General features: G+C 39.4%; 1 protein-coding gene across 1 annotated transcript in view; it reads right to left on the reverse strand.

The window, feature by feature from the left end:
• The window catches only part of UNC13C (unc-13 homolog C), a 330,670-nt gene that overhangs the window by 204,689 nt on the left and 103,704 nt on the right, over nucleotides 1-22,277 (reverse strand). The window lies entirely within an intron of this gene.

Raw genomic sequence — 22,277 nt, forward strand, 5'->3', positions numbered from 1 at the left:
GTGTTCCATAAAAATTTGTTGTCCAAAGTTCAGTGAAAAAGAGCATTGGTCACAGTCTTGCTTTAAAGGTAGCAACAAAGATTTAATCGCTGCTTTCATCAGATTAATAATGAATGTCAAAACATATTGATGCGAAAATTATATTTTCAAATAAATTCTAAAACAAAGAGATCATAAGAAAAACTCATCCGTGTAGCTCATTTGGGAAGATGTGATTTATACTGGGAATTGTAAGAGTTCAGATACATGCAGAGCTGATTTCTGTAGTGGGTGGGCAAATATAACTTACAGCATCCCTGCTAAGGCGATAACTAGACCCAGAACTACTATGGGCTAGTTTTTGCAATGAAGAACAACTGTATAATGACCTTAAAGGGGTATTCCAGGAATATGAATGTCTGACACAAAAACCCATGATGATATAAATAAATGAGTACAACAAAACTCAATGTCATTAGTCACAAAACGGAGCTTAAATTGCCGCCACTGGAAACTACAAGTTCCATGATCCTTTAGTTTTCAGTAACTCCTCCTCCCTCTCATGCTCTGCTCCCGATGATGATGTAACAGACTTTCTTGCTCTGTTACCATAGTAATGATGTGTAACTGCCATCACCACAACACTGACCATACTGGATGCACTGCAACCAACCAACTACAGCCAAACATAGTGGTGATCACATGACCTGCCCAGGCAGGTGCAGGACATGTGATGTGGACATGTGACCAGCGGCCATCTTCTGTCCTGTATCTGCTCCGCAACGGCCCGCGCGGAGGAAATTAACGGACTGATTAAAGGGCCAGTAGCATTTTAATTCTCCATTACAGTCTATGTTACCAGCATTTTCTGCTAAGGGGAGCAAAATTTTAAATAATAACCAATTACACATTAGCTAATATTTTGAGTATCCATTTGTATATGAATTATGCTCATTCCTGGAATACCCCTTTAAGAACATCCTAAATGACCTTAAGAAGTCCTAAATTAAGTAAATTAAGAGGACCTTAAGACGTCCTAAATTAATATTTGGGCTGCAGGAGAAGGGATCTTAAGATATGTGTGTCTTCCAGAGGTAAAAACTGCATCTTATATTTAGGATATTTTACATGGATTTTTTCTAAATAATAAACATGTGATGAGCAGTCTAATTAAAATTTGTCCGAATTTGTCTTAAAGCATACCTGTCACCAGCACTGTAATTGTCAGCTGCTGACAGGTTCCAACAGTCTATGCAATGGTTATTTTAAAAATTCCTTTGACAGCATTCTGAATAATTTCAGTAGTTCTATTTCCATTACCTGCTGCTGACCAGTAGCATGTGGTGAGTCCTGGGAGGGGCAGCTGTAGCCTGTGTGTATCTCCTCATGCATTCTTCCTCTCCTCCACACCTTCCTCCCCTGCCTGCTCAATACACATGATAGGAAGTGGGGAGGGGTGAAAGAGCTGCATGACTCTGGAGGAGAGAAGACAGGCACATATAAGGCTGCATCTCTATCCTGTGGAACTCGCCACATGCTGTTGGCAGGGAGCCAAGTAATGTGAATAAACTTAAACTAATGTCAATTAACTAATTCTGGCAAAAGCTTTTGGAACCTGTCGCCAGCTAAAAATCACTTTCCTAGTAACAGGTTCCCTGTATCAACCTGAACCACCACCAGTAACACCAGATCACGGGTGTTAACTGTTTAACAGTGACATTTAAATCTCTGCAGAAGTGGTAACAGTGGCAACGCAATCTGCCATTTTGGGTAGGGTCATCCCTCTTGATGACGTCACCAAACAGTGATGATACTCCCCAAAATGGCAATGCTCGTGGCCACTCTGCCAGCATGGCCATTTTGCCATTGAAATTTAAAGAGATGACCCTTGCAGCCATTAGTGACTGGGGTGGGGAGAGTTGAACCAAACACGGACCTGAACCTCTAATGAAGTTTGGGGTAGGGTCTCAGGGACTGGGATGGATGCTTGAATTTCTAATGAAATTTGCAGTTTGGGTCCACTATTTGGCCATCTAATGTGTATGGGGTGTCCCACTTCTCCATGAAATTATCCCAGGATTATTGTTCCCACATAAGAGATAAGAGTCAGGTAGTAGCTATTTGCCTCTGACCAATATAGAAAAAGGGATGAACTAAAATATGAAGCGTCAGATGTAGGTAACCGCTTATATTCTTCATGCTGTGGCCATTAAATCAGAACAACTGACATGTGATGATGTATAAGCAGCAACAATGGAAAGTAAGTGCTGACATACAACACTCAGCTCACATCATCTTACTGACAGTACATTGCTTGAAATCAATTACATCCAGATAAAACAATTACCAGGATAAATTACTAGATTATTTAAGAGGTAGGGAAACATTTAACAAATGAAAACATTTTAGCTGAAGCTTTATAAATCTGTTACTTTGAAACGTTATAAATAAGTGTGTTATGCTCTGAACATTAACATAATGAATTAGCAGATGCATTGTACTAATAGAAGAAACTGCAAATTGGTCTTCTGTGACTGTCTTTGTACAGATAGCTTTATTATTCATGTACTTCAGAATTTTTACGTATGTAGCAGAGAAAAGTTTGGCATTAAAAATGATCTTTTTCAGCACTGTTATAACTCAGGAAGTGGAAACAACTGTTGTTACATAGGGGCACAGTCGTTTAGAAGAGAAGCTGAAGGTAGTTTTAGCAACAATGCACATTTTCTATCATTTTCTAAAGCAGAAGTCCAGTGGAGTTATATTGCTTCTGTCCCTTTATTAATCTTAATATTCAGTTTAACTTCTGCAGTTTCTGTTAGTAAATGTGCAGTTCACTATGAGCTGCTGTGTTGAGACCTAGTTGCATCGTTCCACCCGCCCACCTGCGTAGAGTTTCTGTTTGTCTTACTTATAAGGCGAGTTTTTGTAGTGAAAGGTAGATTGGAAAAGAAGATGGCTTTTTTATCCTTGCGCCTGCTGTGACTAAAAGTTCAGTGGAGGCCATCATAACTTATGTCAGACGGATGCCACTGTATGATATCCATCCATAGCCTCCACTGAACTCCACTGAACATTTGGTGTTATCTAAGTGATGTATCTAGGTGACACCCTGAATATCAGCAGCAGCACATCACAGCAAGGAGGTCAACCAAAAAATGTTTCCAAGGGTAAAAGCATAAAATAAGCATAAAGTGGGATAGGCTGCTGTCTGCAAGCAAGTAAACATGAGGAATCTTCTGTATAGAACAGCAGGTTGCTGGGAAATGTAGTCCAGTCCACTGCTACATATTAGGACAATTTTATGAAATGTTAGTGACTGTTTAAGAGCAATAGAAAAATCCAGCAATGAAAAGCCAACACCAAGTTTTATTCACTTTGCTTTTCATTTCGCTGTATTTTTTAATTAAAGTGGTTGTCCGAGTTTTCAAAAAAAATAAAATATATGTGGCCGGGAGCAGGCTGCCTAAAATAATAAAGATGTACTTACCTCTGGTGCCCTCCGGTATCCAGCGCTGCTGTCGCTCCGGTCCGGGCGCCATAAAAACAAACGCTGGACTCAGCTTCCGGCCGGCCGTGGCCGGGTAAGCCTATCCGTCCCTATACACAGCATTGTGTATGGGGGCCGGAAGGTTGTCGAGTCCAGCGCTGCTCCGGCGGCCATGTTTGTTTACATGGCGCCCGGACCAGAGCGACAGCAGCGCTGGATACGGGAGGGCACCGGGAGGTAAGTACAGCTTTATTGTTTTAGTCAGCCCGCTCCCGGCCACATATAGTTTTTTTTTAAACTCGGACAACCCCTTTAATCGTTTGCTGTTCACAAATGTACATTTTCCGATCCACTGCATCCCATGTGACATAAATAACAAATTCTGTTTTTCATGGAAAACTTTGTCTATGCTACAGACCATTGTGCTCATAGGCTAGTGCATTTCATGCTGTAGAGGTCAAATAGGCCCTAATTTACCAGATAAAAATGAAAGACCATCCAGTCTCCGTCTGGCCCTTATTAGCAATGGTACTAAACAATGAAAACTAATAAAGAATACAGAATCTTCTGTATTTTAAGTTGTTTAACCCCTTAACGAACAGGCCCTTTTTCATTTTTTGTGTTTTCATTTTTCACTCCCCACCTTCAAAAACCTATAACTTTTTTATTTTTTCATGTAAAGAGGGCTTGTTTTCTGTGTAACAAATTCATAGCAATTCATAGTGATGGTATTTAATATTCCATGCCGTGTACTGGGAAGTGGGAGAAGAGTTCTGAATGCAGTCAAAATGAGGAAAAAATGCATTTTCCCCATTTCTTGTGGGCTTGGATTTTACGGCATTCCCTGTGTACCCCAAATAACATGTCTACTTCATTCTTTGGGTTAGTACAATCACAAGGATACCAAATTTATATAGGTTTTATAATGTTTTCATACATTTACAAAAATTAAAACTTCCTGTACAAAAAAATTCTTCATTTTACCATCTTCTGGCGCTAATAGCTTTTTCATATATTGGTGCATGGAGCTGTTGGTGGTTTAATCACACATTGTAATAGCTAGTTTAAAACATGACAGCCTTGGGTCTTTGTGTGACCCAAGGCTGTCATGGCAATGGATTGCCACACTTTGCTGGCAACGATCAAAGGGTTAACAAGGGTATTAGCAATGGGTGTTCGCTCCATGGTGCAGCAAATACCCGAGTATGAAGAGGGCTAAGCCCGTGAGCCCGCTTCATACTTCCCCATCCACTATAGGACGTACAGAAACATCCAAATTCCGTAAGGGGTTAAAGAATGGTGGTCCTTCCTGCCCCTTAGTAAATAGAGAAACTTGTTGCCCACATGCTGCTACTAGATAATAAAATTTTCCTAGATTGATAGACATTTTTCTTGTCCACAATTTTTTGGGTGTCAATATCATGGATTGGCTATTTCTGTCTTCACAGAAAGATAATAAGCAAATGATAACATTATGGTGCTTACATTGCACAGAGTAACACTTTGGCCCAGATTTATCAAAAGAAGTGCAAACTTCACTGTGTGTAGTTTTCCTCGTGAATGTGCAGGGTGTGTCTGATTATTGAATACTGGCGCACCTGCACTGCTCGGGAACTTTTTTCGATGCACCTTTAATATATAGCTTGCAGCACAATTCTGTTAAGTTGCAGTAATAAATGTGGTGCACAGTCCGAATCGGAACCCAAATATCCCTTTAGGTGCACAATATTGTGGAACATGGAGCACACAGTGCAGCCGCCACACAAAACTGGCGCAAAGACTTCATAAATACATAAAGTGCAAACAGTTGGCGTGTTTTTTTATTACAAAGTCAGACAGAAAACACTTTTATAAATATGTATCAATGCTCTGAATATTATTATCTGCAAATAGCCTCTGGGCTCATTTTTATTATAAAAATTAAAAAAATATATGTTTTGCTAAATGTTGCTGACTGTATTTCAGGTCTGGCATCTCATCCATGAAAAGCGACTCATCCTTACTAATTTGGAAACACTGCTCAGAACACACATCTTCACATGCTTGGCCAGTTCTCTAATACTTCACATGAAACTGTGCTAGCACAATCTACAAAATGACACAAAACATTCAGGGTGAACGCCATTAAACACTCATGCTTGTTAGGCATCCGTCCTTAAGAATTAATCTACTATCTACAGCTATCAATATAAGTTTCAGGGTTCTTGGAGAACTTGGATAACAGTTTCCTTCCAGAATCGTAAAGTATTATTATTTATCTGTCTTTTATCATTCATTACTAGTAAACCTTTGCAAGGCTATGCACACACACACTCATTACATCAGTTTTGGCATACTTGTACTGCTTTTTGTTGTCTTAAACACTAATATTACACCTTTGTAAACATATAGTTTGCAATTTATGTGTGGAATATACAATATAATATACTGCAGTGTATCCACAAGCTTCCAAGATGTACAGATGTATGCTGCCAATGGGGTTCACATTAGATATAATAAGCAAACAAATGAAATACTTTTTGTTGTAAAGTAAGAATTGTAATCACATCCATACAATGTGTGTAGCAGGGGTCCCCGGGTCAGCAGGACATTTGTCAGGAGGGGATGTGTGGGGTACATTACTGAGGGACATTATAGGGGGGCTGTTTGGGGCACACTACAGGGTGGATGTGTGGGGGACATTACTGTGGGACATTACAGGGGGGCTGTGTGAGGACATTACTATGGGACATTATTGGGGGACCTGTGTGGGGGACATTACTGTGGGACATTACAGGGGGGCTGTGTGGGGGACATTACTTAGGGACATTACAGGGGGCTGTGTGAGGGACATTAATGGGGGACATTACAGGAGGCTGTGTGGGGCACATTACCAGGCGGCTGTGTGGGGTACAATACTAGGGGGCTGTGTGGAGGACATTACCGGAGGGTTGTGTGGGGGACATTACCGGGTGGCTGTGTGTGGGGACAGTACTGGGGGGCTGTGTGAGGACATTACTGGAGGGTATTTGTGGGGACATTACTGGGGGCTGTGTGAGGACAGTACTGGGGACTGCTTGAGGACATTACTGGGGGATTTGTGAAGAACATTAGTGAGAGCTGTGTGAGGACATTACTGGGGGACTGTTGGACACATTTCTTGGGACATGTTCAAAGTCACCGGATGTAACAAGTAGAGATTTCTCCTGTGGTTTCTCTAGCTGTATACATTCCCAGTAAAGTTGTTACTGGCACAACCACAACCTGTGCCCCAGATCTTTTAGCACCCTAGCAACGCGCCTGGTGTGTACTAAGGTATTTTGTATAATTCTGCTCCTTCTGAATTTTTCTTTTTTGGATTCATGCACATAACATTACAGTTGCAATATCAAAGTATTTTAGAGCCATATTTTGGAAGCATTCATAGGGAGTCATTTATCTTTATTTTTCTTCCTGTTTTTTCCGTCTTTTTTGAGACATTTTTTGGCACATTGCAATTTTTGCAAATTTTTCGGGAAATTTTGAAATGTCAGGCGGACATTTTTTTTTTGTCAGTAAGACACATTTATCTTCTATTCCAGATGTGTTAAATGTCACAACAATAGGTGATACCAACCTCAAAATGGTAACACTGGAAAAGGCATCTCATCCCCCAAAATGAATGTCACCACATGGCCCCAATAACGAAAAATCTAAAATTTTGTAGCCTACAAAAGGGGCCACTGAAGAAACTAAAATCCTGGCAGCTGCAGGGCCCTCCTTCCCTTCTGTGCCTCACTGTGCACCCATAAAACATGTAACAGCCACATGTGGGGGGTCTCTGTACTCGGGAGAAATTGCATAACAAATTTTAATATGGGGATTTTTTTGGAAATGTGTAAATTTTAGAGATAAATGAAGGTATAACCGACAAAATTTGACCATTCTAAATTTCACATCCATTTTGATTTAATTACTATGAAGATCTCAAGGGTTTAACATTTTCCTAAAAGCTGTTTCTGATAGTTTGAGGGGCAGAGATTTAAAAATGGGTTGATATATAGGGTTTTTTAATGTTAAAAACATTTTAAATTTCATTAAAAACAGAAATGAAGTATTAAGTATATAGTCAATATATAATCAATTCTGAAAATACGGAAAATCGATATTGAATTTGTAAGCCGCGGGACATCAAAATAAATTATCCAGACATTTCTAAAATTATGAAAATGTAAAGTAGACATATGGAAAGTGTTTTTCAGGAACGAATTTAGGTCGTAAATCTATCTGCCTGAAAACGTGATGATTTTGAATTTTGAAAATGGCAAAGTTTTCAAAAGTTCTGAAGTTTTTATCTTTTATAAATAAATGCAAAACTTATCAGCCAAAATTTACCACTAAGATAACAAACATTACAAATGTCTCAAAAAGAGATCTGAAAAAAAACATTTAACACAAGGCAAAGGTGAGATTACCAAAAAATCTGACCGAAAAATGACAAAAACTAGCCAAGACAAACAGAGATAAGATAAATGACCCCCATAGACTTCTTTGTGATTTCATTTTAAAATCTCCAAGTGTTTCCATATAGTTTCTATATATGAATGAAACTGATGATAAATTATATATGACCCCATAGGATAGGTGAGAAAAGCTTCATGTTACAGGATTGGGCTCCTTTTGTACTTGAATCCATATTCAAGTTCCCCTTGTCCAGTTAGTTCAGATCTATTCACTAAGCTCTTTACATTTGGGAACACACATAGCAGAATTAATTCATTATAGACATTTGGCAGCGAATTTGATCCCTGTGCGATCTGCTGGTGGTATATTTTTTATATGTGTCTCTGGCCTATAGATACAGTGCTCATACAAGACAAGGCTCACCATGTGTGGTATCCAGGAGTGTAATTTGAGAGGGTGCAGAGGTTGAGGTCACACCCGGGCCCAAGAGGTTTAGGGGGCTCTTATGGTGTCACTTTCCCATATGAGAAGACTATTACCATAAACCATACATTATAGTCGGGGGCCTGGCACAGACTTTGCACTGGGGCCCATCAGCTTCTAGTTACGCCACTGGTGGTGTCTGACTTCATAAACAGAAGGTACCTTTCTTTGACGACCTCCAAATAAAATACATCATGAGCTATTTTCTGAGTAATACACATTAAACTGATTTGTTATTGCATCTTAAAAAGTTTAATGCTCTCTGTCACTTTCAGAAATCCGGATATATATATTGTAATTTGCAATTCTAATGTTTCTGCTTCCATTTATCACCTACAAGAACACGCCTCGTCTATGCCATCTTTTTATTTTGTACTTAGTTATTACTTGGTCTAATTTATGATACAACTTAAATGCAGAGAATCTGAAATATACTAAGACGCAGGCACTGTGAGAAGAACCTTCTCAATAGTAGTATATTGGGAAACTAACCTCAACTATTCATCTTATACCTTCATTTCATTAACTATAAATTAGACATTAGACATCCCTTGACTCATTTATTGCTGTGCTATTACAGGTAAACTAGAATTAATGTTTCTTCAATAAAAAAAGAGACCTGGTTTTATTATTGCGGGACCTGATATAGTAGATAATAGTCGGATTATAATACACAGGCAGATTTATGATGCTGTTTAAAAGAAAAGCTGTCTTTGTTGCTAATAGCAACCAATCATTTTTAGATAAGAAATAAAAGCTGCTGCTTCAGGCAACAAAGAGTTTTTCATTCAATTTCTGCACTATACATCATAAACTATAATAGTAAAATTAAATTGCCCAATACAATGTTACAAATAATAAAGTGAGGTCTACAAAAAAGTACAAGTTCGCATGAACATTAAGGCCTCATGCACACAAGCGTTTTTGGAGGCCCGTGAGCTAGCCCCCCAAAAAGCAGCAAAAACACAGTCCCCATTGAGATTTATTGGGCACTGCATGCACCATGTCTCACCGCACATAGCAAAAGTGTCTGAGAGCAGAACCCTTCTAGTTGCCCACTGTAACCAATCAGAGTTCAGCTTTCATTTTCCCACAACTCTTTATAAAACTAAAGCTGAGCTCTGATTGGTTTCCATGGGTAATTAGAACAGTTTTACCTCAGACACTTCTGATAAATCAAGCAGTACACCATAAATCATACATCGGGACCTGCCCATGTTGCAGCCTATATTGCACACGAGTTCATGAATAAAAGGTCTAAGGCTTTAGCAGAATTTACAGAATAAATCAGAATATTTCTGCTGCATCATTTACTTTTGAAATTCTGTTAATATTAGAAGAATGTGAGGACATTACTTCAGTTGTATCTGAGTTATTAACAAGTCTTTAGGATATCCATCAATATCAGATCAGTGGGAAGATGACTCTCTGTTTCTGTCTTCATCTTCTGGGACAATACACACTGCAATGCCCGGCATCACTACTAGTATGTAGATAGCATGCAGTTTTTCTATAACTCTTAACAAACTAAGTGTTTTTTCTACATATTGGATTGTTACCTGGCACCTGCACATTAAATTACTGTTAATGTAAAACATTCACTAAATAAGAGTCGGCTAAGAAATATGTGTAAACTATCAACTTTCTTCTGCATCTCAACTGCATCTCGGCCACATAATGAAAGGACCATCACTTCATACCATTAGGACTGACAACCAATAGTGTGACAATAGGAATCCTTTTAAACCCCCGTTGTCACTTGGAACTGCACCTCATTTCTGTCCTAGCTTTTTGTTTCTCATAAGAGATTTGGATAGGAGGCCCAGTTAGACTAGAAAGTATTAGACTATGCCACCCCACACTGGTGCAGCATTAGACTTTGTCTTGTCTTATTGGAGACAATTTTGATAAATCTGCCCCATTACTGTCATATGACATATTATGTACAGTTTATGGTTTATGTCCCCAGGAAATGTAAAAAGTTAAACAGTGATCACCAGGAGGGAAATGAGAATTTAACAGACTAAAGAATATTAGACTATTGTTAGAAATCAGCCTCTGGTCAGCACAAGGAGCACAAAATTGGGTACCAAAAATCCCAAAATCGAGACTGAAAAAACATACAGAAACAAGGCCAAGGTCATAGGGAATAAGGAGCTGGGATTTGGACCAGTAGCCATGGAATAAAAGCCAGAATGAAGTGAACCTCAATCAACCTGCAAGGCATGATTATCCTTTAGGCAGAACCAATGTCAACTGTTATTGGTGAAGTATCTATTTAAATGGTGTGTCATAGTTTCCCTTGCATATATTATTGATGTGATCTGTTATTTCTGTATTTATAACAGTTTACTGCTAGAACCAAACAGAAGCAATCTGTGGCCTTCTCCCCGTTAAGCGTACAGATTGCCCTCCTCCTCCTCCGCATAGCTCTCACGTCTCATTGCCCGCTGTGCACATAGCTGCCTGTGCAGAGCATTAGCAAAGAACTCTAAGCCAAGTTTCTTTTTCATGAAATGTAACTGCATTATGGCCAACAATAACCTCTCTGGAGCTCATTACTTTAATATTACTGTCAGCCTATGCCAATGCACAACATAAATCCTGCTGTCTTCCCTTTCCAAGGGTTTTCCAATAATTTCAGATCCTCTTAACTTGTGAGTTATTGGATGTGAAATGGTTGTAACTCCAATGCACATTTCATTATGTGGGTTTTCTTGGACTGCACACACGACAGAAAACATAGATAAATTACTGTAAAGACATAAAAATGAATTCACCCGAGCAGTGAAATCGTATTAGATTTATGTTCATTAGAATCTAACTTTCGTTTGATTCTCTCTGCTACTTCTAAGCATTCCAGCATTCTGTCTAATGACATTCATTTACATATTTTAAAGCTGTTAAGTTCACCGCTTTTGGTATATTGTGCAGTAGTATTCATCAATCTTAAGGGGACTCTGTCATCAGATTTTATTTCACTAAACTACCAGTATCCTCAGGTAGGGTATGAAATATACTTTCATAGCATTCCCTTTTTTACATTAAAACTAGCCTGGTAACTTATATAAAAAATAGCATTTAAAGAAAAGAGGCACTTGTCCCAGTGAGGATAAACTTTAAGAGGCTGAGGGGAGGGGGAGTCACAGCAGATACTCCCATCATTGCATGGTGCCTCAGTGGTTAGCATTATAGCCTTGCAGCACCGGGGACCTGGGTTCAAGTCCCAGGGTCAACATCTGCAAAGAGCTTGTATGTTCTCTCCGTGTTTGCGTGGGTTTCCTCTGGGTCCTCCAGTTTCCTCCCACACTCCAAAACTTACTGGGTGGGGACAGGGACCAATTTGTCAAGCTCTGTGTAGCGTTGCATAATCTGTGTGCTCTATACAAATAAAGGAATTATAATTATTATTATTATTGACTTTATAGTGACTAGAACCATGGAATGTAAATATATATATATATATATATATATATATATATATATATATATATATATACACAACAAGGAAATTGCGCAGCACACCGGTTTAAGTGGTAAAAAAAAGTGTTCTTCCTCTTTATTCCATATTCAATAACGACAGCGACGTTTCGGCTACAAGTAGCCTTTTTCAAGCCATTGAGCAAGTGTGAATGGTGGACATATATACATATACAAGTGGTCACATGACCTCCTAGGTGCCGCCCATCCCATAAACATATCCATATTAAAATACATTAAAGTTATACAAAGACATAATGTGTATAGTGCTATTATAATAAGAATAGATCTGAGCATATAATTTAAAATAATTTCAATTCACAGATCAAATCTGTGTAAAGTCCTGGTCAATCCTTTTTATAAAAATGCATTCCCTTTGCAAGGTCTGGGGTCCAGCTCTTCATTTATATTATGTTATACAGGGGGCCTCCTGCAGGCTTTTATCTCTACTTGTTGTCTGCACCGGATTACATACCTGTGATCCCATGTTCTGTTTCTGGCGATCTGCCATGCGAGCGTTGCTGTCTGGTTACCATGACAGCGGATCAGCTGCTGTGACGTCTGCTCTTCTCTACAGCACCCGTGACGCATGCGCAGTGACACTGTGATGGAGTTCCACTGGTGCGTTCCAGGAGAGCTGCGATGTTATTCAACAGTTCCAGCTACTATATGGATGATCGGAGTTCACAGCTCAACCGGGGATGCTCCGAGGATACACAGTAGGAGGAAACACTGGCTGCACTTTAAGCACTACAGCACTTTTATTGTGGGGGATCAATTGTTTACAATAACTTTACATGCATTTGATCTGTGAATTGAGATTATTTTACCTATCATATGCTCAGATCTATTCTTATTGTAATAGCACTATACACATTATGTCTTTGTATAACTTTAATGTATTTTAATATGGATATGTTTATGGGATGGGGGGCACTTAGGAGGTCATGTGACCACTTGTATATGTATATATGTCCACCATTCACACTTGCTCAATGGCGTGAAAAAGATTACTTGTAGCCGAAACGTCGCTGTCGTTATTGAATATGGAATAAAGAGGAAGAACACTTTTTTTTACCACTTAAACCAGTGTGCTGCGCAATTTACTTGTTTTTTATCGCTGGAGGTCCTTGGGCCCGGACCTGAGAAGCTTGCACCCACTTGCACAAGATATTGAATGTGCTGCTTGGACTTTCTATACATATATGAAAGCATGGATCCATCCTGCCTTATATCAACGGTTCAGGCTGGTGGTGGTGGTGTCATGGTGTGGGGAATATTTTCTTGGCACTCTTTGGGCCCCTTGGTACCAATTGAGCATCGTTGCAATGCCACAGCCTACCTGAGTATTGTTGCTGACCATTTCCATCCCTTTATGACCACAATGTACCCAACTTCTGATGGTTACTTTCAGCAGGATAATGCGCCATGTCATAAAGCTGGAATCATCTCAGACTAGTTTCTTGAATATGACAATGAGTTCACTGTACTCAAATGGCCTCCACAGTCACCTGATCTCAATCCAATAGAGCATCTTTGGGATGTGGTGGAACGGGAGATTCGCATCATGGATGTGCAGCCGACAAATCTGCGGCAACTGTGTGATGCCATCATGTCAATATGGACCAAAATATCTGAGGAATGCTTCAAGCACCTTGTTGAATCTATGCCACGAAGAATTGAGGCAGTTCTGAAGGCAAAAGGGGGTCCAACCCGTTACTAGCATGGTGTACCTAATAAAGTGGCCGGTGAGTGTAAATGTGTGTGTGTGTTTTACAAACTCAATAACTCAATAAGAATACAACCTTTTATGACAGGGTGTAGATTATACATCATTGGTCTAATGTTTTGGGTTAAGAGGTTCAATGCAAAAAATATATATATATATCTGTAGACAAAGCCTGTGTAGTGTACTCATTCTTGCCAGCCATTCACATGTTGATGAGCAGGAATTAGGTGACAGATGACGCAGGATCAGACCACACAGTCTTTGTTCGTATTCTGTTTCTATGGAAATATACCGTAAGTGTGCATGTGTGCACATGCAAGAAGCTGCAAACGCAACACATTTTTAAATAAATACTTAGAACAAAGTAGACCCTATTTTATATGCACTTCAGAAATAAAATTGGCTACAACTCTGGACATTCCCTAAAATCTTTTGCTTACTTGTAAAGAAATTGCTTTCTACAGTCCGACTCCTATTTTACAACACCAGTGTTCCACCTTCTGTATATGACTTTATTACTGTTATACATTGTGTGTTTGAATTCCGGTGGTTTCATTTCTTTCTCTTTGGAGTTGTGAGAGTAATGCTCTCTATTCCATCCACGCACAGACACACTGCACAATAGCACACATTTTAAGTTAAACACAGATTAGATCTTTTGATGTGAGCCTTCCTTTGCGGCAGCTTAAGTGTAATTCTGATACGTTAATTTGTCACTACTTTCCTTTGTACTGGGTAAAATATCAGCCATTTGTCACAATTTGAACTAGTATTGTGAAAGCTATATTTTACATTTAAATGGCTGCAATTTTTTAAGGTGTATTTTTTCTTTGATGCTTTTAAAGCGTTCCTTCTTTGTGTCAGTTAACATTAAGTCCAGCGCTGGTAGCGTGCTTTGTTTTCAGGGCTTATTTCATAGTGAATACACGGTTATTTAGCAGCTGCTCACATCAGCTGTTGCTAAGATCAAGTTTCAGACCATAAAGAACATTTCCCCGATATTGTGTTATTGCAAGCAAAACCCTCCTGTACATAAGCAAGGCTATGGTTTTAAAGGGTTTGTCCAGAAAAACATTTTTATATAGGCTAGAGTGGAGTTAATTATAACAAAGAGATTATAATCACCTCCTCCAATTCTCCCGTTCAGCTGAGGCAGTGCCCATCACATCACAGCCACAAAGACCAGCAGTGACAAGCAGCACTGTGGCTGAACCGTTGTATACGCTTTACCTGGACAAAACCTTTAACACTCAAAGCATGCCATGCAAATTTTGCTGTTCCATTACACAAAGAAATGACATCAATCTTATGAGCCAGTTGATAAATTTACAGACAGTTTGGAGAGCCAGGGCCCACAAAGCATGGGAGTCTGAAACTGTTGGAAAAGCAATGTGCTTCATAGGCCTTTGACCTATGCTGTGGCTGCCCCAGTGTAGCAAATACAATGATATCACCATGGGGGCACACAGGAAGCAGTGAAAAAATAAATAGTAACTTTCTTGTGACTACTGTGTAGACACTATTACTACTGGCTGCAGAGGGCTCTGTTATTTTGGCTACTGGGGGCACTGTTACTTCTGACTACTGATGGCTCGGTTAATACTGGTCACTGGAGGAACTATTCCTACTGCCTACTATGAGGACCATTACTAAAGGCTACTGGGGTACAGATACTTCTGACTATTGGGGGCATTGTTACTAGTGAGAGAACAGTTACCATTGGCCAGTGGGGACAATGTAACTACTGGGGCACCTTTACCATTAGCCTCTGGAGTTGTTTTTATACTTGCTACTGTGGAGCTCTATTGGTGTCACTGTTACTAGTGAGAGCAAAGTTATTATTGGCTACTGGGGACAATGTAACTACTGGGGCACCCTTACGATTAACCACTGAGGTTGTTTTAATACTTGCTACTGTGGAGCTCTATTCGTGTCCCTGTTACAATTGGCTACTGAAACACTGTGAATGGCTACTGTGGGCACTGTGATTATTAACTACTGGAGGCTATGTGTCTATTGGCTAATGATGGGCACTGTGACTATATTTGCTACTGTGGGACACTAGTCTGTAACTATATCTTTTATTTGGGGAGGACTGTTACCATATTGACTACTGCAGGGATCTTGTTACTATTTTGGTTACTAAGGAGAACTACTGTCATGTCTTGTTTCTATATTGGCTCCTTTTGTTGCATTTTAACAATTGTGGAGAAGAGGTTTGCCTAATTGCATTGTATTAACACCAAAACACATTATGTATGTGGTGTTAACATGCATTTACATTGTGTAAACATTGTATTGAATGCAATTAAACAAATCTACTCTCCAAAGCTATTAAATTGTGTTTCAAAACATAAATGACATGTATGACTACACCCTCAAACTTCAATCTCTAGAATGCAATGGTTGAACTACCTGCCATCTACCCATAAAAGTGAAATTGTGACTTAAACCCACAACAAAATTCAGATGCTTGTGCTGCAGTGGGTATCGCTGAGCTATGGCACTCAGGACAATCTGGAGCAGTTACAACCCATCAGGCACCAGCCTAGGGCAGAGTTGAATTTTGTGGAAGTAGTCTGGGGGAGCCAGATTCTAGAGAATGGATTAAAGCAGACAGGACAGATCTTATGTCTGTTTTCTACCAGTCTGTACAATTTATTGTTAGCCACGTGGCATGTTATTAAATATGTTGTAGACAACGCTTAGATTGATGGCAGCTTTTGCACTGCACCAGAACTTATCCCTATACAAGTTCTGATAAATCTGATACATCTGCCTCACTATTAATGACCAAGCTGCCAGTGTAGACAGCAGATTTACGGGACTGTTTCTACAGTAAACCAAACATTGTTCACTTTATTATATAATCACTGATTTATCTTTTTTCATACTTTGAGCAGGTGCTGAACGTAGAAGCATCTACAGTATTCAATCATTTCCTTAATGTTTACTGTCAGCATCATGAAATGAATGGAAGGACGATCCAGCACCATTACTGTTGTTTTATCACCAAATAGTCTAATAGTATAATTATTTGCTTAGTATTTTTTTTAAAGTAGATGTATCTTATGTCATACTTTAAGCGGGTGCTGAACATAGAAGCATCTACAGTACAGTATTCAATCATGTCCTTAATGTTTACTGTAGGCATCATGAAATGAAAGGAAGAATGAAACGGCACCATTCCTGTTGTATTAACACTGAATAGTCTAAAAGTATCATTATTTATAATATATAATTATTTTCCATTGCTTTTTTGTGAACAGAAGCTGATACTACTATTGTATAAGGCTTAATTCAGATCTGAGTTGGAGGTTTCATGAGGAGTCTCCATTTCAAGTTCTATAAGAAATTACAGGTGCAAAAAGTCCTGTTGGTGACCTAAATGGAAGTCCAAAGGAATGATTTGGTCACGGTTGGTGTCCATTATTTTGTACATTAGGGGAAATCATTTTTCTAGTCTTTCTGTTCCTATAACAGTGCAGAACAAGGAACATCCCATGGAAATGTGAACATGGCCAGACATGAAACTCTGTATATAATGATTCTGTTATGAATCTGGCTGTGAGTACAGCTTGTTTTCACTGATTACAGCAAATGCTAGCAATACAAAAGTATTCAATCATAGTACAATAGTATGGAACTTAGGAGAACACAGATCATGGAGGAAATTTAGATTGATGGCATTAAGTGGCTTTAGTTTCTTAGGATAACTGGTATAAGACTATGACAGAGGATAAATCTACATCTGGTCCTGCCTGGCATAGCATTGCGGTATAACCTGTGCCAGGCACTGGTCTGGTATGGGCAATTCAATGTACCTTCCCACTCATTTGTTCAGTATAAGCCTTTATATATGTGTATATATATATATATATATATATATATATATATATATATATATAAAACCACAAACAAAGGGTAGGAATAGGACTCACTTTGCGTTATGTGGCTAGGATCCCATTGAATATGTCCATGTACTAATTCACTGAATTAATGGATAGCACACGGACTAAAACAATTTTTGTGTGTGAGGGCTTCGTAATAAGAATTATTCATTGAATTTTAATACAAACCAATTTTTTTGATCTTGTGTAAAATATATTTTTTAACCATCTTTACTATATAAGTTTTCATGAGCTATACCCCTATAATAAAGTTAGTATGGCATTATGGGTGTTATGAAAATCATTCAGCATAATGGTCTCTTCTGATGCTTTAGTGATACACTAAATGTGTATCAGTAAATAACACTGGCTGATACCAGGGAAATTCATCTTTGGCGTCTTTAATGGAAATTCAGGCATGTAGAACGCCACTTTCCAGCAATTACTATCACTCAATGAATGGATTATGGCGCATGACATATGTTTATGCAATTAATGATGAAGTAATCATTGCTATCTCCCTCAATTACAGCACATGCAACCAACTAATTAGTCCCTTGCATCTCTCTAGAAATAGACACATACTTAGGATATAAAGCCAATTTTACAACACTCACATATTATTCTGAGACTAATTATTCAGGCAATAATCCAGGCAATAATACTTCTCACATAAGCTTTAAAAGTTCATTATAATTTTGTGGCAAGTCACAATGTTGGCCAGTTTCGGTGATTTAGCACAGTTGTCTACAACTACTAGTCCTACCTGGCTCCAGTACCCATATAATGACCTCAATATAAAATTATAGCCTGAAATAAGTCTGAAGAAGTTACAGCCCAGTAAAAATGATTGCTCCTATCGAGCTGTCTCTTATTATTGGATAGCAGTCACACTTGAATGATCTAAAATAGATAAATGCTTTAGATATTCTTATTTTTTTTGCTCCAATCATTATGTAATATATTAAAGTTCATTTCTGCCCTATGATTACTATTTTATCTTAATAAGTCTTCTGAATTTATAGTATACTTTTTGTATGTTTTATTAAATTGGAAGCTCATGAACACTTATTTTTAGCAATAGTGGAATATGCTTGGTCAGACTGGGATAACTAGGACCCTTCAGTAAAACCAATTATAACTAAGCATTGAACAATATGCAAATGTTTCCTTACACCATTTGCAAGCCATTGCCAATTAAAATGTAATTTGGTAGTAGCTTGCTTCTTACCTTACCTTAGGCTTCTTATTTGAATACCCTGGTGTAAGACTCGTCTGGCTGGAGAGGTGGAGAGGTGTGCGCTGATCACCCCTCCCCTCTCCATAGAGAGGTGTGCTGCTGGACCATTCTTCCTATCTTTTTTCCGTCAATGGCACGGTACGTAACACGTGTGTGCACGATGCACTTCTATGTGGCCGTATGCTAGCTGCCATTCATACAACTAGCATACGGCCACCATGTATGGTCATCTGCAAGGGGACTTAGACCAGTTATCTCCTGTGAGGTCTGCCAGTAGGCTGCTGACTGGTTCCTGCGTTTGCTTTTGGGCCTCTTTAACTTGGCATCACATGCCCACACAAGAACAGGTGTCAGGCTCAGGCAGCAACAAGAAGATTGGGTGATTGGCTGTATGGTTTGATTGAGGAGATGATTCTAAAGGGGGAAAGATACTGGTTAAATCCTGCTGAATATCTGTATGGAATACAGTAAGTGTGCGCTGCCATGCAATGCTCCTGCCGGTTCGGGGCCTACCTACTATAAGCCAGGGGCCCATGGGGGGAATCACCTGTTCATCTGTGAATCAGTCTATGCTGAGAAATATGTTAACACTTAAAAATTTCACCTGCTGCCATATAAAGAGCATACACATTCTTAGACTGACAAATCTATTATTGGCTTTAGGCTTTACTTAGTAGTTGCAGAGCAGCATGTTTTATGGTGAATGGAAATTTATCTATTCATATGGTAATGAGTCTATTTTGTATATTTATGTGTTAATGAACACCAGGCTTTTATGAGCTAATGTGTCTGGCTGCTAGGTGTATTCACACCAGACAGAATTAGAACAGATATGATTTGTCAGGCAGTCATTTTGTGGACAGTTTCCAGGTAGTAGAAGACATGTACACAGTCAAAACAAACTAAAAACTAAATGAAAAAATGGTAAAGAAAGTATATTACGAAGGCAGTGGAACTGATTCTATTTATATAAACAACAGGAAAACCCATGTGCACAACAAAACCACATTAACCAAGAACCAATTTAAAAAGGTTGTCCGGATATAAGAAAAATGTGATATATAGCTGGGATGGGGGGGGGGGTAGCCATAATTATACTAACCTTCTCCAGTGCTCCCGTTCTCCTGCAGCATCACCATTCAATGCCATCACAAACATTACTGAGTGCCTGCAATTGTCTGGCCCTGTTGTAAGGCACAAGCTGGTGGTTGGGATGGCACCACTGGTCTCTGTAAACAGACAGCGACTAGCAGTGATGGGCAGCCCTACTAGATAACATGAGCACCAAAGAAGATGAGTATGAGAAGTTTATTGTTTTTTTAAGCCTACTCAGCAATATATCAAATTTTTATCTTTGCTCTATACCTTGAAGGGAAACCACACCACCTTGGTGCTTCATGCATTGGAACATAAAAGTTTTTTCCTGATGCAAACATTGTATCATATGAAAAAAAAAAGCAATTTCCTAATTTAACCTCTGAGCCTAGTAATTGACTGATAATTCTGTATGGGTTAGAATTAGAATAGAAGATAACACCTCTATAGAAAAAACTATCACTGCTTACATTACCCATAAGAGATGATGTCACAGCATATCACCCTACCTGCACAGAAAACTGTCTAAAAAACACTCCATAGTCCTCAATGAGTTGTTTCCAGTCTTGGTGACTTGGCAAATTTCTCTCACAGCTACTTCTCCCCCCTCCCTTCTGACCACATCAATTCACTCTCAAATATCAAACCCCACAATTCATTGTCTACTCTCCTGCTTCTGTCATGTGCAGTGAGCAGTGGAGATGGATGACCTCTCTGCTGTCTCATGACAGAAACAAGGGAGCAGACATCACAGGATTTGATATTAAAATTTAAATGATGTGGTAAGAAGGGAGGGGGGAAACAGAGCTATGAGAGACATTTGCTGAGTGACTCAATGGGGCACATTTACTTACCTGGTCCGTTCGCGATCCAGCGGCGCGTTCTCTGCGCTGGATTCGGGTCCGGCCGGGATTCATCAATGCAGTTCCTCCGCCGTCCACCAGGTGGCGCTGCTGCGCTGAAGTCCGCTGGAATGCCTCGAAATACACCGGCCTACCCAGGATGAAGGTGAGTGAAATTTTCGCGACACAATTTTTTTTTTAAATGCGGCGGTTTTTCCGAATACGTCGGGTTTTCGTTCGGCCACGCCCCCCGATTTCCGTCGCGCGCATGCCGGCGCCGATGCGCCAAATTCCGATCGCGTGCGCCAAAAACCCGGGGCAATTCAGGTACAATCGGCGCAAAACGGAAATATTCGGGTAACACGTCGGGAAAACGCGAATCGGGCCCTTAGTAAATGACCCCCAATGACTCAGCTGAAACAGAGAGATGCTCTCAAGAGGCTGGGCCTGGCAGGGTGCTATTTACTTTTTTCTAACTTTAATTTAGGGTGAAATAGGAATAGGGTTTTTATTATAAAAACATCTTTGGAAACAGTTTGAATACTGCTGCAGGAAAATGTCATTAGGCTTAAAGGTGAAAGCCTGATAAAAGGTGCACTTTAAAGGGCATCTACCACCAGGATAAAAGACTATATGCAAATGAGCCTCGGGGGCTCTGGGGTCCATTAACACCTATGGAGCCTGGAGAATCTCAGGCTCATTTGCATATAGTTCTTCACCCTGGTGGTAGATGCCCTTTAAAGAAAAATCATTCATTTATATTCAAAACAACTCAGAAACTTTTTGTATTTTGGACCTTCAACTTAGCACTATGGTTTTTGTAGGGAAAAAAAAGATGGCGTGGAAGAATTTAAGTACCGTATATTCCGGCGTATAAGACGACTTTTGAAGACTGAAAAATCTTCTGTCTGGTCTGGGGTCGTCTTATACGCTGGTAATTGACCGCCCGCATGGAGAGGGCTCACGGGCTGAGCCCTCTCCATAGCCGGTAAGTCTTTGCAGCATATTGCAGCAAAGGCTTACCGGTAACACCCGCGATCGGTGCTAGCAACGATCGTGGGTGTTTTCACAGCGATGGCTCAAAAAAATAGCGGCGATCTGTCTCCATGGTAGCCTCGGGTCTTCCGAAGACCCGAGGCTATTTCGTTTTAACCCTTTCATTACAATGTGCTGATAGCACATTGTAATGAATGAGGAGGAAAATCCCCATATACTGCCATACGGTAGTATGGCAGTATATGATAGGATCGATCAGACAACCTAGGGTTAAAGTACCCTAGGAAGTCTGAAAAATAGTATAAATAAAAATAAAAAAAAGTAAAAAAAAATAAATAAATAAAAAAAAGCCTAAAATTTCAAATCACCCCCCTTTCCCTAGAACTGGCATAAATATAAATAAACAGTAAAAATCATAAACACATCAGGTATCGACGCGTCTGAAAATGCCCGATCTATCAAAATATGATAACGGCTTTTCAATGCGTTTAACCCCGTAATGGAAAATAGCGCCCAAAATCAAAAATGGCATTTTTTTGTCATTTTGAAAAATATAAAAAAATCTATAAAAAGTGATCAAAAGGTCATACAGTCCTAAAAATGATATCATTGAAAATATTATCAAATTTTG

The sequence above is a fragment of the Engystomops pustulosus genome, chromosome 4 (genome assembly GCF_040894005.1).
Source record: "Engystomops pustulosus chromosome 4, aEngPut4.maternal, whole genome shotgun sequence".
Classification (NCBI taxonomy): domain Eukaryota; kingdom Metazoa; phylum Chordata; class Amphibia; order Anura; family Leptodactylidae; genus Engystomops; species Engystomops pustulosus.